Below are 12,920 nucleotides of genomic sequence, written 5' to 3' on the forward strand. Positions count from 1 at the left end.
TGAGAAACTAATATTTACGAGTAATAATATTTTGTTGGCATGTAAGATGGTGTCTTTTGCAGTGTTGAATTATACAAAGTGCAGAAAAAGAGCTTTGGTAAGTTTTGGGATAGGTACTCATCAATTAGAGTGGAAAATCCCTAATAAACAAATCCCTTATATCCATCAAGTAATAATTCTTTGTTTCCTCTTAAGTAAGCGACTTTAGGAACTATCGCACCGTATGGAAACAATAGAGTACCTCGTTCCTCCTTTTACCTGATGCATTGCCTCTTGATAAGATAATCCTCTGTTATGATACGCGTATAGAATGGATAAATAGATAATCTACAGTTTCTATACGATGCGATAGTTCCAGAAGTCAACCACTTAAACGAAAACAAAAAATTGAAACTTTCTAAATATTAGTTTTCCGACCCATGTTTACTATGGCTTTTTTGCTCTATTGAACGAGTAGTATCTATCCTGAAAGTTGCGAACCCTCTTTTTCTTCCAATCCTGTATTTCATTGGGAAAAAGTTACCCGAGAGTCAACATCCTTACAACTGCCGGGGGCTGGAGTTTGGGATATAGCACCCTAATTAATTCGAGTACAAGGTTTGATTTTCTTTTACGGCATAATATTTCACGAAAAACCGACTATATAGAAAATGTGTTGTTAACAAAACTTGTTAGATGTAAAAGAATACGTTCCATATAATAAATTTTTTTTCCATCCCTTTCGATACTATGTAACATTCCTGAGAATATTTTCCTGACCGCGAGAAATTTCACGACGTATATACCCTGTCAGAGTTGAAACAACAATGCTCGAGTAATAAGAAAAAATAATTTACCATCGTCATCCCCTGACGAGTAATCGCATAATCCCCTGTAACGTTCCTCTCGTCCCGAACTTCCGGTCAACAGTGTATTTTTGTTCGTAATCTCCCGATCAACGAGGCGATAGGCATAAGCCTCTGTACTCACGAGCGTCATGGCGCAAAATTTCCCTTACACTCACAGTGGTTGAGGCAAACTTTGAACCTATTGTTTCACGAGTAAGCAACAATGTTCCTCGGCGCCTAGACCAAAGATCAAGGACCAAAGGGTTAGGTCTGAATTCGATGAACTCGAAGTCACGGTTTACCTCCGAAATAATTTCCATTGATAAATTTTCCATAAATTTTCCAGCAAGCTGGTAGTCTCATATACGTGGACAAAAGAGCGTTGTTTAAGAGAGCCGAAACACGTAAGAAACGTGAGTCCAGTTCGCGAATGTTTATGCAATGGGGCACGCGAGCGATTAGTTAAATTATGTACGGTAATCACGGATTTCTGCGCGTGACTCGACTCGAGGTATCGAAAAAGTCTCGTATCCTAGAATATTACGACCCTCTTTGTGTCACCTACCTTGAATTATTACCGAATGAAAAGAATTATTACTGAATTATTACTATTAATTGATTACCGACGAATTAGTTGTTGCGATGTTAAATTCTTCTATCCGATAATCGTATATTTCGACTCTTGTTGAATGTTATCATTTCGTACGTGAATGTGAATCTACAGAGTGGAAAGTAGCATTCATAACTTGTAGGGTAGTTGGTTCACGGTTAATGGAGTGGAACATTCTAATAAACGTGAGCCAGCTGCAGTTTGGACACTATAGCTCCAATTTGTCGCTATGTTTCTAATTGAGTCATTTTTTACAGTTTACGAATGACTACAAGATTTTCAAGATTGTAAATTTTTATCAAGTCTTCTAGGTTGCTTCGAAATACAGATCGATTCTTGGAACATCGAACATTGGTGTCGTGTAGACGGTATGAATCTCAATCTGAGTAAGTGTAGTATAATGAGTTCGTGTCGAAGAGAAAATTGCGTAAAATTTGCGCATAAATTAAGTAGCTGTACTCTATCGTCAAATTCCAAAGTTTGCAACTTGGGTATCTGGTTCACATTTCTCTTAAACTTCACTCTTCGTATATAGAGTATGGAAGTAATTTTGATCACCTTGGAGATCATCATTGTTTTTATATATACTAAGTCACTTTAACAACATTTGTATAGTATGTAAGAGATCATAATACGACGATCATTTTTTTTCTTCAGATATTTCAAAGTTACCTCTATTTTCGGTTTGTTAACTTTTAATAACACCCAGGTCATAATAAACAAACTGTTTTAAAAAAATCCTGTAACAGTGAGTAAATCGCTCTAGAAGGGAACATGTAACCATAAATACCGGATAGTTATAAATTGAGCACAGAGTGACAGTTACAACTAATGTAACAATGAAGAAAGAAGATTGTCGTGCAAAGACACCCCTCCCCCTCTTATGGTAACGTCAATCACCTCAGTATACCCGAAGGTTTATCTGAACTCTCCCTAGAAATCTCTCGAAACTCACCCCGTTTTACTGTAATTATACCGGGGCACTCAGGAGCGCTGAATGGTCGGAAGGAAGCATTCGCGAGATGCTTGATTAACGGAAAACGACGTTGCTTTCATTAGCGAGGCGAGCACCAGGTCCTTCGGTAGTTTTCCAGGGGCTGGTCGTCCAAGGAAAATATCCTCGAGATCGTTTCTTTCGGTGTGTTCCCGCGCGATCGTTTCGGGATCTCCGGGAACCAGCGGAAGGTTTCTCAGCGTCGCGGGTAAAGGAAAACCGGGACAGCCGGCTAATGGGCGAGGGAAAAAGCGGAAAAGACACACGAGAGGGGTGATGTGGGGATAAAACGGGACAGAGGGAACCGGACAGCCGTGCGGAGGTGGTACGTTCATAAAACAAGCTGTCGTTGCGTGGAGTGGATGCTTTTAGCCGAGCGTAAAGCGGCGGGTTCGGATTTCTTGTGGCGTGCGTTCGTCCACGTTCAACCCGCTCGCTGGTTGACGGAAGTGGAATTTAAAACCCACGCAACACGTGTGGAGGGGACGAGAGTTCGGGAACAATTTCCATTAGGTCGATCGGCATGATACACGGATTACTCGTGAGACAATTATCTCGGATATCGAGTACCTAAGTAATGTTTGTATTCTTGGGTATTTAACGTGTATCTGAAAATTTGGGTAATGTTTGTGTGCTTGGGTATCTCATGGGTGCCTGGGTACCTGGATATCTAAATGGATCGATTGAAATTACTAGCTCCAGTTGCAATGTTGTTCGATCCTCTATCAGCGTGTTCTGGTAGAAGGGGATATGAAATTGTGGAAAGACCTGTGGAAAATTAACTATTCAAGTGGAGGTAACTTCGACGCGAAACATACGCCGACATCTGGCCGTATTGAGCACCACTCAGAAGTTTAAGGGCACTTGACCGAAATGCTGTCTATCTTTGAACTACTTCGTGGAATATAGTTCTATGAAAATCTTCGTGGGTTCATTTTGAAGGTCAGACCCTCTGCTTGCATACACCTACGCTAAATTCCTCTGCAAATTGTTTTGCACCAGAGAGCAATTGAAAAAGTGAAGATGGTTTGCTCGAAAAAAATGGTAAAACTTCAAACCATTTCCAAATGTTCAAAAAATTTTCTATGCACCTGAAATTACCATCAATGTAAAAATTGAATTCTACTCTTTGGAATTATCTCCTGCAAGTTAGTGTCCATTTTTTTTCACCGTGATATTCTACTACGAATAAACAGAGGACCACTTAGGGGGTTCTAGCCCTCTTGCCCCTCTATCGTATAGTTTTCAAAGACTTGACAACTTATTTCTGCATAGTACACTTATAGTACTAGTGATAAACGACGTTCTCCATTAAAACCTACCACAATAGACTCTCCCTCGTGGATTCGTCAAGAGTATGCAGCATCAAAATGGTTATCCCTCAAGTAGGTCTTCGTGTTTATCGTTTCATGAGTGGTAAAAGATTCCAAATCCTTTATCGCCTACTTGAGCTTACACGGAACTCTTTTCTGTAGATTCTAGCGGTTCAGGCACAAGTGTGCTCTCTCAAGCGCAGTATCCAGGCAGATAAACTAAATCCCAAGCTGGGGGTGTGGTGAAAAGCAGCATGGGCGGGTCTTTTTCTCTCTCGCGGCATAGTGGGGGAAGGGACGGGTGTCCCTGTTGTGTTGTACCTCCTACCTAGGGACACATGGTGGACGCGACAGATGGCAATAGGGACACTCATCGGCTGTTAGGTCGTCTCGCCTACCTGGCTTTCCCCACTCCTTGGGTATAACTTACATACCTGACTGCTTCGGTCTCGCTTGCAACTCACGAGGAGCGGTATGATCTCGAGGACGTCACTTGCACCAGTTTCTGAGAAACATTGGAATAACTGTCGCATATGTGTTCGCGGCTGGTCGCTGCTCGATGGAAGCGGAATTTGAAATCAGTCTATTTCGGCTCCTCTTCGTCCCCCGGGGCACGAGGGCTCGGTAAAGTTGAAAACCATGTCCCGTTCAGCGTAACTAGTTTCCCTTTTGGAGATTGGATCCGTTTCGCGCTCGTTCTGGCGATCGACGCGAGCATTTTTCACGCTCGTAAAAGAAGCGGGTCGAATCCACGGATGCATCGCGAATTGAAACAAGGAGTCGCACGAAGCGCCTATAAATATTTTTGCCCTTTGTAATCTATGATTTGTAGGTAACGAAATAACGTCAGTGAGTCGAGGAAGCACCCTCGGCGTTAGAGATGAGATTTTTCGGCGTCGAGGGAAGCTACTTTAATATTTCTATTATTTAAATTTCTATTCAAATTTTTGTTTTCACAAAGGGAGAGATAAAGGTGAATCTCGATCTATGAATGCCGTTATCGTCCGTTACTTAAGAAGTGCTAAAAATTTTCTCAAATAGAAAACTAAGAATTGATAAGTCTAATAAAAATTTTTGTTATCAAATTTTCTTGGACAAGTTTACAAAAAAGAACATTAAACTATACGTGTCGATAAATCATTCATCGAGGAGTAAATAGATTGTTCGAAGTCGGAATAAACTTTTAGAAATTCGAGAAACATTCGATCTCCAATAGTTTAATATTTTTCCATAGGAAATGACGCAATCGACCGAGATCTCGGATTCTTCGTAAACCTCGATCGACGAGTTCCAAAAATTACAATCGTTCGAGAATACGAATAACTTTGACGTTCCCGTAGCTTCCCTCTCAACTGGCAATTTACGAGGCGTGATAGGCACCGTGAAAAAGAATCTTTCATCGTTGAGGTCTGCGCGCTATCGATACCGAGAGAGGAATCTCGGAATTACTTAATCGAAATTTTAATGGAAAGATCACAAGGTCGTCTTCCTGGCCGCGTTCGTTTTCCGCGGCGGTCTCGCATAGTGACTGCCGAAAACCAAGACGAGTTTCCCGGTCGATTATTAATTACAAATCCGCAAAACGAGATATTAATCGAACCAGTACGCAATCTCTCTTGGATATCGAAATTTTCGCAAAGATACTCTCGAAGACTGCTGTGAAATTGTCCGAATCGAGATGTTCGTTCAGAAAGATGAAATTAACATTTCCAAGGGACGATGGAAGTAAGAAGGGAATCGAAGAGTTTCCAGGTGGTTCCTCCTACCCACTTTCCACCCCCGTGAAAGATTGAACTAGACTGCTGAATCGTGCCGAATGTCCAGGTCCCACGGTGAACCGAGGGACTCGCAAATTCACCGTGAAATCTTCGGCAAACGGAAGTAAGGTGACTCGTTTCCGTTTCATCGGGAGTTTCTTTCGAATTAAAAGAGCTCGAGAAAGAAAGGTGAAGGAATAGAGAGAAGCTGTGAAGAGAGTAGCACGGATTAATTAACGTAACGTAATTGCATCTCGCATTGTAGAAGTCGCGACGCTTCAAGAGCCCGCCTGGCAAGGGGTGGTGAAGCAAACTTGAAACATCGAAACGACGTGCCCGCTCTGCTACGAATCGAAAGTTTTTCGGTACAATTGCGCGATCTCGACCCCGTTGTCCGTCATCAAAAACGCCGTATAAAAGCGTTGCGCGAAACTTCGTTGCTGAAACATCGCGCGTAACTCCGCGCAAAGTTAACAAGCGCTAGAAGCGACGAGAATATTGCATCGAGCGATGAGTGGCGTTTTAATCCGGCCGTTAAAGAGATTGACGCTTCCTTTCGTTCACTGGGGCGGCGCCACTGTCGCACGGTGTACACGATTCGACGATTAAAAACAAATGAATGTAATTCTTCCCAAAGTTATAAAGAGAAGTATTAATATCGAAATCGAGGTATTTTTTGACAATAGTGCTTCTAAATTCAATAATACATGTAAATACACAGTATATATTAAAAAATAAAATTGTATAGTAGATTGTACTGTATAGTTACTATTTGGGAGCGGCAGTTATGTTCTTTATTATACTAAATTACCATTAATGCGATTGACAGTGTTTCCAAAGATAATTTGTCATTTTTTTGGATTTGGTAGATTGAAAGACGTTAAAGTGCTACAAACGATGGTTAGAAACGAATCGTATTTATTCACACGCTTATCGTTTATGTGTTCGATCGCGCACTGGTGAAAGAATTATTCATCAGAAGAATGCTTTCGTAGAATGACCTTTTTCTCATTTTTTGAGCCCGAACACTCCACCGTGCGTCATAAGATATTTTACGAGGGACAGGTAGCAAAGAGAGAAGACGAAGAAGGATCTTACGTAATACCTCCGTGGGACTATCGTCGTACTCCCGCGAGAATATTTCATGCTTGTTACGGAAAATAATTAGTGACGGCAAGCAGCCGAGCAATGTGCCCCCTCACCGTTACGAAACAAATTTGCTGGCTCTGCAAGTGCACCGTGTACGTTGGACGAGTTCGAACGAACTTCACAGGGGGGCCTGGCAGGATGTTAGATCTTCCGAAACGTTTACGAGCCGCGACACCAACAACGTTGGAAGGCATCGCGGTCTTTGTAACAATTAAGCGGGGCGTTAGCGTTTCTCTCGTTGATTTTCCTCGGCTATTTCAAGGACGAATGAAAGATGAAATCTGCGATAGGCGATCGCGGTTACGATATTTACGATACAATATTAATATTATGAATTGGTCTCTGTGACAAGGTATGAAACTTCCACTGTCAGTTTTGATGAACGTGTATATTCTATGTCTAAATTTTCCAACTAAGAATACAGAGTGATTCGGAAGTACAAAATTTCCTGTCATGGTCCTTTGTATCTTGGTTCTGAAGTCATGAAGAGAATTTCTGGTATTAATACACTGTCGATTTCGAGAATCAGTGAATATGTCATAGTAGTACTATAAGCTCCTGGAAAGATGTCCATTTTGTTCTAAAGTTAATTGTACGGTTGTAGAAATATCGTTACTTTTGTAACGTTTCATCTATTTTTTCGTAATAAATTGAAATATAAATCGAGTTCATTTCTTTTCACACAGGACTGGAATTAATAAATTAATGATAGTCAAGGATTGTCAAGGAATCGGTTGATTTTGTGCAAACTGTAGCGCCGTTCTCGATCGAAACCCTGTGTATAGAATGCCATGGATAGTAAGAGACTAGACGTCGTTCGGGTAGAAGACGTCGCAATGCGATAAAGTAATTCTCGTTCGGGGCAAAAACGAGGGTCCGTTTTCGAACTGTCGCGAACGTCGCGGCCGAAAGATTTACTATCTCTGGGATTTTCCTTGGTGAACGAAATTCAAAAAGTTGGAATTGGCGGGAACCGGCGCGGGATCGAATCTTTTCGATAGATTTATTTGGCCAACAGGTGGATTAAATCGCACTAAATCTTCGTGCGAGGCACTCACGGAATTAGGTCGCGGAACAAATTACCAAACGGCATTATTTGCGATTCTTTATATTCCTACTTTCTTTTTTACTTGTTTATCGAGAGACCAGTTTCCATTCGAATTGTAAGTCGAAAAACGATGTCCAGTTTGCATCGTTCCGTTCGTTCGCGTTTCGTGTCGAACTCGCTTAATCGAGGACGTTATTTACATGTATAAGTAAATTTTATAATTGCCGTTATGTTAATGAAAATCATACGTTATTCCGTATTAAATTTTCCACGCTGTGGCGCGCGAACGAATTAATGAGGACACCGATTACATACAATCGAGCTCTCTCGATATCTCGGCCATTGTTTTCGATAAATTATACAGAGGATCGTACGTTTAATCGTTCGTTACGTCTCCCACCTCTCCATCCTGGTTCGTGACTGATTAAAACTAGCAGTAAGTACGCACGAAGCCAGTTTCGTTTTATCGCGTACGCGTTCGCTAACGAAAAGTTATCCGAAATTTTCATTCCCGATAATTTCGTTACGATCACGCGGTCCAAGTTTTAATGAAATTAACACGACTCTGAGGAGCTCGGAGATCGACGCGCCTATGCATAGGATTGACAGACATGTGCGTGGGTGCGCATCTATTATGCCGTTTTAATTAAATGAAATCATCCTGACGCGATCGTCCGACGCCAGGTGATCGCCACCAACGCCATTTATAACTCCGTAACCGATTACGCGCTGCGTGTTCACTGTTATGTGGAACAATAAAAATACTGTTATATTTCTCCACAATTTTCCACATTTCCTCGCAATTTTATCACAATTTTCCACGCTTTCCACAATTTCTACGGCCTTCCACGGTTTTCCACGATTTCCCACAATTTTCCGCAATTTTTCCCCATAAAGCATTGCCTGAAAAACTTCTATCGAATCGTCACTTTTTTCTACCATACTCGAATACTTCATCTACCCAGATATTATTTCAGCCATCTGAGTATGTTTTGTATACCCGCGTATCTCACAGGATCAATTGTAATCCCAAACTGTAAACAGTAGAAATTGACGATAGATTGTATGATGATTTAAATTTCTCCTGAATATCGGGGACAGAAAATTCGAGACCAAGAGCAAGACGGGGTAGGCTGTAACACGAGGGGCCGGACGAGAGCCGGGCGAATTGAAAAAACTTCATGAATTCTTAAAAGTCTCGCGCTCAAATAAAAGGATTTATTCACCTCGCGGGAAACGTTTTGCTCGAGCATGTCGGATTTAACAGGCATACGCGGCGACGGGGTGGCAGGTTCGCTGAAAATAACACGAATACCCTGCGGGCGTTCTGCGAGCGTCGTTTCCCATGACGATAACGATAATACCGTGCTTGCAGCGTTACAAAGTATAACCTAATTATCTGTCCGACACGGCGGTACCCGGTTCCTCCGCGGCGCGTCTCTGTAATATGCAATTGCATTCACAGCGGTTGTCGGTCCGCGCTCCGCGTCTTCATTATGGCGACGACTACGCGTCGTATTCGCTTGCACTTCGCTAGCGGCTGGATTACGGCCGTCATCGCGTAACAACCATCGTCCTGCCGACGTCTATTCATTCGTATTCTCTCGATTTCGGGAAATCCTCACTACCAGCGAAATACCATCGGTTTTCGCATTACTCCGATACTTATTAGGGACCCCTAATGAGATTCGATAACGGTCTCTCATCTATTTGTAAGGACTCGCCAACTCTCGTTAATGGAAAAAAAAATTTACATCCGTTTCGCGAGATACCGATGGTAGGTCTGCATTGTAATTTTCAAGATAGTGGGTGCAAGTATTTTTTTTTTAAAGAGAAATTTTAAAGGTCGTGGGCTCTTCACGGCAGTTGTTCGTTGATTACGTTCCTTGTACTTGATGACAGTGGCATAGAATCAACATTTTCAAGTGGGGGGTGCAAGTATTTTTCTTTGAGATACAAATTTTATAGGCTAGGGACAGGCCATGGTAGTAGTTTGTTGACGAGAATACTCAACTTAAGTATTATGATCCTTGCACTCGATGGCATTGACGTAGGATTAAAATTTCTATGTTAGGGGGTGCAAGAATTTTTTTTTCTTTCAGTCGTCCTAAAGGTCTTGAGTATCTTAAAAATTTCCTCCTTACTTTCGTCTAAGCAATACTAGCGATGTAAATCTCTAGCAAAAATATGGAAAATTGTAATTATTAACCCTAAATAAGGGTTTACATTATATGTCTCTACAACTCTTTATATCTTAGAAATAAGAATTCCGTGACTGGAACAATTCCAATTGTAATAATTATTTCAGCACTTGGTTAAATCCACCCAGACCACCGAAAGGCATTCTGATAATAGCTCGTAAACTGGGGTTCCGAGAGCGGGGAAATTTTTAAATCGTGGTACAACCGACGAATGGATTTTTCCCTTGCTCGGGTGCTTTTCTTCCACGGGCGGAACGCTCGTGACACGACGTTTGCAGTCGTGTTTTAACAGCGGTGTGGAAATCCGTAAACCGATTAACGGAAACGTCGGTAATGCGGATTAAATTTTTCCCGTAATTGGTCGCCGCGTGCAGCCGGGAACTAATTCAACGAAAATAGAATATCTGTCACGAATCGACGTCACGATTATCACGTCGTTGATGAAATTTCGGTCGACGTATCTACTCGGTATGGTAAACGTCAGCGTCGAATGCAAAATAGCGTCCGAATCGATCGGAGCAATCGTCGCGCATCGTTGTTACTTTTTAAAATATCGCTACCGCGGCTGCGCACGCACCCAAGCGCCACGCATTTACATATAAATCAGCAACCCGCGTATAATATCGACGCTCGGTATAAATTGTGGCGCGTCTACGTGTGGCCAATTAATTCGGATCGGGTTCGTATTTGCCCGCATTATAATTTGTAAATTTTCTCCAAGCCGCGAACGCACCGACGCGCAATACCGGTTCTAATTACCAGGCACTATATTTATGCAGGATTACGAGTAAAACGAATAAAGAAATAAATCAAACTTTTCCTCGCATTGCTCAACGATCGGTATCCTCAAGCGTGTTAAGCAATTCATGGTTTGGAATTTTTTTTTCGTGGATGTTTCGAGAAATTATTTTTATTTTCACTTCAAGTTGATCGTAATATCGTTCTCAGGCTAATTTGGAAATCCCTCGCGGGCGTACACAGTAATGGTGTCGAGGCTCCTGTTGATCTGTCAGGTTTACGACAAGGGCTAAAAAACGGCAGTTTGTTTCTTCATGGAACAGTCGTAAGGCTGGTCGACGAAGATAGCTAAGTTGCAATTGTTGAACTTGGAAAAAAGTGTGTGTTTTCCACGCGTTGCTGGAACGAGTCCTGCACTTAAGTAAATCAACAATTACTGTTATTTGCATGTAGAGTGAAACAGTGGAGTTACGTAGGAGGAAATATTTTGTTCGTTGCTGTGGGTTGATTTTCTGAACATATTTGATTTAGTAGTCGAACGTTCAAATTACTGCCAAAGTTTCTTCCATCTCCCGAGTTTGAACAAACATAGATAAATGAAGCATTATTCTTTGGCTTCTCGTCAAAGATGGTCCATTAAGAATATTAATCATCATGTGTAAATACTCTCTCATATCCCATGGAGTTAACCAAGTTTTTATTAGACCTTCAATCTAGAATCCAAGATTGGACGAAAAGTCCAGTGTGTAATCACCTAAATTTGAGTAAATATAGAAAAATGAACCATTATTCCTTGCAAAGACGGTTTATTGATAATATCAATCACCTACTATCCAATTTGAACAAACATGAAAAAATTCATTAGTCCTCACCAAGAATGGTTTTTCGAAGTATAAATACACCACGTATAAATACCCCACCATATCCCATCAAAACGATTACAATCATCTAAATTAGACTCTACATTTTTCTATCCTCCACGTTTATCGAGTTTGTACAAACACAGAAGGAACAAACCCACCGTTCGTTGGTCCCTCCGGTGAAGGTGATCGTTCGAAAATATTAATACACCAGATTTCAAATACCTTATCGTATATCGATGCAAACAGTTTACGTTATTTCGACTGGTATCCCTCTGTGTTCGGTCGAAGAGCTGGTCTGTTCTGCACGCGCAAATAATCCAAATAATTGTACACATTGAGACACATCGGTCCGTGGCCCATTCGGCTCCCAGTTGTCCGGGATCTCCTTCGGCCTGCTCGCGTATACAAAGCTGGGGGATCCGATTAAAAGACCGAGAGCTTTATCGGAGGCGTCGAAGCACCGTGCTGAACAATACGGTTTATTTAAACCGACGCGCCCTGTCGATCCACATTCACCGGAAGCATCGTGTAATTTACGGATATCGGATGTTGTCGATCCCTCACCCCACTATCCACCGAGCTCGTTATTTATACCTCATGGATCTCGCATTCGAGTCGAATCTGAACGTCCACGGATAGGATTCAACGAGGTCGTTTCGCTAAACGACTGCCATCGAAGTATCTAATTTTTTGAAAGTGTCTTATATCGTTTTTGTAAAATTTAAAAGACCTTACCAGTCGGTAAATAAAGTAATAATTTTTTTAACGATGGTAAACACCCACTGGCCCCCCCCCCCCTCACGTGTGTGTTCCTTTTTAAGTAATAATAATTGAATACAGAATAAAGTCGAGATTAAAAAAAGCACAGAGTTTAACAAAAGTAGAGAGAGATCGGGTGGAAATTTATTTTTCGATCGTCGATACATTCCTCCTACACTATTTACATAATTAATTAAGCGTTTCAGGTTCTTCGAGAATCTTACGATATATGTATGGGGCATGGAAAGCGTGATGCAGAAATCTTATTTCTTACGGATGGAGCAGTGGGGCCGACTGTAAAAATATCTGTACATTTTGTGTATGTATATACACGTGTGTTTACAATTATCGTTACACCTACCGGGTATTGACAAATTTTCGCCAAAGCGTCAATATTATTGTATAATATAGATACATCGCGTTGTGTACATAATACTGCACCTTGTTGCTCGCTTAAAAAAAAAAATAGCACGTTTACGACACAAAGTGGTCCATGAAAGTGCTGTAGGAACACTTTTAGAGCTCGTCGTACAACCGATGCTCTAAATGGACACTTCTCACGAATACGATCGTGAAGCACAGGTACAGGAATTCTGGAAACAGTGTTCGATCACCGGATCGGACGCATAATGCACTACTTAGGTACCTACTAGGGTTTATC

This window comes from Ptiloglossa arizonensis, chromosome 4 (genome assembly GCF_051014685.1).
Source record: "Ptiloglossa arizonensis isolate GNS036 chromosome 4, iyPtiAriz1_principal, whole genome shotgun sequence".
Taxonomy (NCBI): domain Eukaryota; kingdom Metazoa; phylum Arthropoda; class Insecta; order Hymenoptera; family Colletidae; genus Ptiloglossa; species Ptiloglossa arizonensis.